The following is a 6,000-nucleotide window of genomic DNA, read 5'->3' as shown; positions in this document are numbered from 1 at the left end:
TAATTTAGTTAGATGTGAATGTGTTGAGGTGAACTTCTTTAACCAGAAATTTGCTATTTTATCATTTCCAGGGGCTTTCCAACTGTGAGTAGAATTAATTGCTTGGGTGACTTCATGTTGCAAAATTATCACTTCAGGCATTTGTGGTATCATCTTGTATGTGTCTGTTTCTGCTTGTATCCACCGTGCATGCCTGTTATGTTGTACCGGGTTTGACCATATGTTGCTCCAGAAGTGTTCCACGTCTGTTATGTTTGGTGGATTGTTTATTTTAATGTGTGTGTTATCTATTGTCTGGTAAAATTTCTTTTGGTTTGTGTTGAATGTTTGGTTTTGTTTCCTTCTATTTTCACTTTTTTTGTATCTTCTGAGTCGTTTGGCTAATGCTTGTAATTTCTGCTTCTTTTCGTCTAATTGCTCTGTCGCTTCTTGTTGTGAGATTTTACCTAACCTTTTTCGTTTTTTTCCCGAGATTTCATTTCTTATAAATTGTGTTAGCTGTCCGATGTCTTTTCTCAGTTTTTCTATTTTGATCTGTAGTCTGTGTTGCCATGCTGGTTTTGTGGGTTTCTTCTGTGTGTTGGTTGGTTCTGATCTCTGCCTAGTGTGTATATTTAGTGTAGTGAGTGCTCCTATATAAACCAGTAGTTGTAACTCTTCCATAGTTGTGTTTTCATTTATTTTGTTGCGTATGATTGTGTTGATAGTTTTTATTGTTGTTTCGACTTGTGGGTTATTTGGTGGTCTATGCAAGAATGGTCTAATGTCTGTATTTGTGTCTTTGTATTCTATATATGTTAGCTGAAATTTTTCTTCTATATCTAACATCTGTGTCACTTCGTGTTCTATTTGTGCTTGTTCTGGTGGCTGTCTTAAGATTTCGTTTTCCTCTGATTGTTTAATTGGTGCGTGTTGTTCTTTGTTTGTTTGCTCTGGGATGTTTGAGTCCATTACTGTATTTTCCTCTTCTTCTGATTGCACATTATTTTGTTCCAGTATTTGTTGTACTTGTTGTTTGATGTTTTCTAATTCTGACTGGGGTATCCTGTTATTTTTTATTATTACACGGATCTGATTAGCTAGTTGTTGTTCTGTTAAAAATTTTAATTCTGGGTATCTGGTAATAAATGTTGTGTATACTTGTGATCTGTATCCAGTTGTGTTGGTTCCCAGGTTTGTTGCTTGGTAATAACAGAACATGAGGTGTCGATTAACTTCATCTGACCATCTCATCCTCTGTCTTTGTTTTCCTTCTAGGGTGGTTGCAGGAAGCATATCCTGCAAAACACCTCTATTTGGATTTAAATCATTTTCCAGTTGGCTAGCAGTGTCGTTACCAACAGCGTGGGAGTACATAATCCTGGAGCATATTAAGAAACCTTCCCCATTCAAGATTGCACAATATACACTAGACCCATGATGCTTGTGTCTCAAATCCCACACCACCAGTGCCTTTAAGGGATCCACCCAGGGGGTTTGCATCTGAGCAGTAATGGTGATTCTGTTTGTTTATTTCCCCTTGCACTTGAAAATTAGCTTCATCACTAAACAACACCTTTCGTATGAAGTTTTGATTCCTAGTACACTGATTCAGAGCCTATTCTGTAAACTGCACCTGCCGGTCAGGGTCACCCTCCGAGAGATGATGATGATGCTGTAACTTGTATGGGTGCCACTGATTTGAGTGCAACACAAGCGGGATTGAACACTGGCTGACACCAGATATCGCTGATAACCAGCGTGTGCTGCAATGTGGACTTTTTATAGACAATTCCACAATTGCTGTTGCAATCTCCTCATTGGTGGCTGTTCTTGGATGTCCAATGTGTGGCTTGTCCAGCACAGAATGTGTTGCTCGAAATTTGTCCAATAACTTGGATACTGTCATATGTGAAATGTTGTTTCTCTCAGGATGCCGGGCACTGAAGTCAGCATCAATCACTCTGGTACTTCATCCACCACTCATTAACATTGTGTCAATGCATTCATTCCTTTTGTATAAGTGCCATTGTGTATCACCTGCAACAATAAATGAGATTCATCATCTCCTTGCAATTTCAAACTTTAATAGGTCTTTCCCACACAAATAAAGATACCTTAAAACAGAGTTCACGTGTGTATTCTTGAGACAGAAGCAGCTCAAAATGATGTGCCACATGATCCTCCTTCCCATTTGAATCATGTATGGCTATGGTGGACTTCAAGATGGTCGCCACTGTCGTCATAGCTCCTATACATTGTCCCCCACCTAAAAACACCCCATACCAGACACCATTATGATTCCTCACATTGTTCTACTTTTAGAGTGGTGTATCCAGACTTTTGCCTCACCCTGTACATATACAATGTTAGTCAATAAAACAACTAAGTATACTGTTAATGTAGGGTGCACAAAATCTTTACTATCTTATGTGGTAGTTGATCATAACCATATAAAACTTCCCACTCAAAGACTTTATCCCCTAAATTTTCTTCCTGTAGTTCAAAAAAGTGCTCTGTAAAACACCCATGTAACTGGTGCTGTGCAGGAAGTTTTGATTCAGTTTACCCACATTATACAATAAATTATCACTGAAGATTTTGTATATATCAGTAACACCTGCAACATTTTCGTTCTATCTTTTCAGCAAACTGATAACTGAACATTTTACTTTCACAAACACAAAATTCTGTGTTCATATATTGTTATTTGCCACTTAATCCATCTGCAGTTGAACAGTATTGCACATAAACTTTACCCATGTAGGATTATTAGCTTCATTCTCATTCGCCAGTTTACCAACAACAAACATCAGCTTTGAATGAGATAAAAGAAAGCGCAAGATCTGTATTGTTTTGTTTTGTGAAAAACACGCTATTAATAGAACCCACTTGAATATTACGAAGAGCAGAGCCTATTTTTACCAATTTGGAACATGTTTTCGTACAGTGAAAATTTTGAGTAAATCAGCATACAAAAATACACGTTTGTCAAAATTGAAACATCCAGCAAGAATTGCCCATATGAATTCATATTTGTAGAATGTATAGAACAATGTACCAACAATTATTGATAAAGATTGTGGATAAATTGCATACATGTAGGCCCAGCAGCATCCTTTCTTATATGAATGAAAAATGTTATGCCAAGCTCGTGAGTGAAAAGTCAATTGAAATGGAAATGTGAAAATCAAATGCCAATATGACTTATAGATGTCAAAGATTATAAATAAGAGAAGGAGTAAAGGTATTGACTCACTATATAGTAGGGGTGTTGAGAGGTTGATAGGTACAAAACAAGATCGAAAATATTCCTGAGCATTCTTCAGAGCTATCTACAGGAAACACCCGCACAGCTACATTGTCTCCACAAACTACATTTACCAGCACTGTTTTGTCCTACATGGCTACATTGTGCTGGCATTGTACTAGTCTTGTTTATGTGCCTAGTGACCATTCTAATAAACGTTTAGCTGTTAACTTCCAATAATTATATTACATATGGGACTTTACCATATTGATTGGGATAGATAGTTAAAGTTTTGTAATGGTGATAATGACAAGACACCCTACAAAATGTTTTCGCTGAGAAGAACCAAGATCAGATAGTTCAGAAACCTGCTCATGATGGAAATATGTTGGACCTTCCAGCAACAAAGAGACCTGACATCTATGTGACAGTCAATAATGAAACCATTATCAATGACCATGCTACAGTTGTAGCAAAAATGATTACTAAAGTACAAAGTGCAGCTAAAAATGGGGAAAGTTTTGCATATTTATTAAACTAGATAAAGAGGCAGTTGTGTCATTCTTGAAGACAAACTCAAAAACATTTTTCTCTGAACTGGAGCATGTAGAAGAACTGTGGCTCAAGTTCAGAAGAATAGTTGACTTTGGTAGATATGCACCAAGTAAAACAGTTCATGTTGGGAAGGACCATCCATGGTATACAGTCCCTGTAAAGAAACTTATAAAGAAATAGCAACTTCTGTATGATATTTGTAAAACAAAATATAGGGTTGTGGATAGGGAGGTACTGAACAAAAGACATTTAGTTGTCAAATGAGCATTATGTGAAGCCTTTAGTGACTACAGTAGCAGAATATTATCAAAAGCTCTCTCAAAAATCCAGAGAAATTCCTGATCATATGAAAGGCTCTCAGTGACATAAAATTTACTTTTCAAACACTTGCAGCTGACGTAGGAACCAAAAGTGAGGGTAGCAAAGAAAAAGTTTCCAAATATTCCTTTATAAAGAGAGATACAGAAGTATCGTCTCTGCTTGGTTTTTGCACCACTATTGAAATTGCTGAAACTGAGCAATGCTCCAGAGCTTGTGGCAGAATCTGTCAGTTTCCACTGATATTTTGCAGCTGAGTTAGCTCCCATTGTAAACATAATAAACCATAGATCCTTTGATGAAAAGCTCTCAGGTTGCCAGCCATGTGACAGTGTTAAATTACCACGGTATTTTGAAGAGTGTCATGCTCGTCATCGTCTGGTGAAGTGTCTAGCTTCTGTGGATGTTTTGATATTTATACTAGCAGTCCGCCCTTCTCCGTCTGACTGCTGGCAGTTTGATACTGTCTGGTTAGCAGGTGGGGAGCTGGGCATGTGATGAGGAGTAGCAGAGGTGTTGGGACATTGTGCGCAGATCTCGTTTGTGTATTTCAGATGTGTCTTGTGTGCTGCATTGGCATTAGCACAGCATTTTGTGTCTAAATAAGTCAGTATCATTCATCCATTTTGACCCTTATTTCTATGGATTCCTTTGTAGTGTTGACCCAAACAGCCAATTGCTTGGCATAGTGTCTTGCTGTTTTGAAATTAGTGTGTGGCCGACATGTGTGCCATGCTGTGCACTCATTGATTTTTGCGTGTGACCTAGTCATACTTGCCTGATGTGCTCCTCACATATTTTAAGGTACACTGTTGCATTTGCCCAATGTATTGCTGGCCAAATTCACAAAAGATATTGTACATAACAGATATGTTCAGTTTTAGGGGGTTTTATTGTAGTGTAACACGAGATTCCGCACAACACACGGCTACAAGAGCATGCTGATTGTTGGTGCAGCATCTTATGTCCCACATTACTCTCACTGATATCGTTAATCCTAAAACTTCAATTTGATCACTCTCCCTGTGTCACTCTATCTTGTATCTCATCCTACCAATCCCTCCTCCCCCCCCCCCCCCCACTCCTCCTCTGTTCTGTGCCAATTCACACCTACTAATTTCACCTCATCCAGTCACATCTGCTGTCCTCCTTCACACTTATCCAGTCTCAGACCTGCAACTCGCAGTAATTTCTTTTATTTATTTTTTTTATTTTTACCTATCTTTACTTTGATCCCAATGTGACTTCACACCAATTTTAGTGGGTCTTCACCTTTCACTGTCGTCGACTCCCTCAGATTTCATCATGTTTCCCCCTTTTGCATCCTTTTTGTGAATTTTCACACATATTTGTGTGTATTTTTGCAAAATTTTTCAGACATAATTCTATGTTACTTATGTAATTTTTGCATTTTTTCCACCACCATGAATACTTGTTCCTTCCATCTGCATGAATACAGAATAGTTTCCTTATCCCTTTGCCAGAACCCAGTCCCACATACTGTTCCTGCGTTGTTGTTTGGCTCATGAAATCCCCCTCAAATGGCCTTACCATCAAATTAGCCATCTTTGGCTGCCATCTTTCCTTCCACACTTTCATCATCTGTTCAGATTCCACCAATCCTTGGCCCTCACCATCATTCCACAAACCCCTCAACATGCAAACTAACCTTACATCTGCAGAAAGAACAGCAGTCCATCACTTAAAGCTGATCCCAACCTTATAATTCTACCTGTGGAGAAAGGCACCACCACTGGTATTTTGAACTGCAAGGATTACCTGGCAGAAGGACTCCACCAGCTGTCAGATACAGCCACCTACAAACCCTGCCACAGTGACCACATTCCAAAAATCCAGCAGGATCTCCAGTCTCTCCTCAACTCCCGGGGTCCATCTCT

This window comes from Schistocerca serialis, chromosome 1 (genome assembly GCF_023864345.2).
Source record: "Schistocerca serialis cubense isolate TAMUIC-IGC-003099 chromosome 1, iqSchSeri2.2, whole genome shotgun sequence".
NCBI classification, from domain to species: domain Eukaryota; kingdom Metazoa; phylum Arthropoda; class Insecta; order Orthoptera; family Acrididae; genus Schistocerca; species Schistocerca serialis.
The sequence above is the reverse complement of the archived record's forward strand: the minus strand, read 5'-3'. Positions refer to the sequence as shown.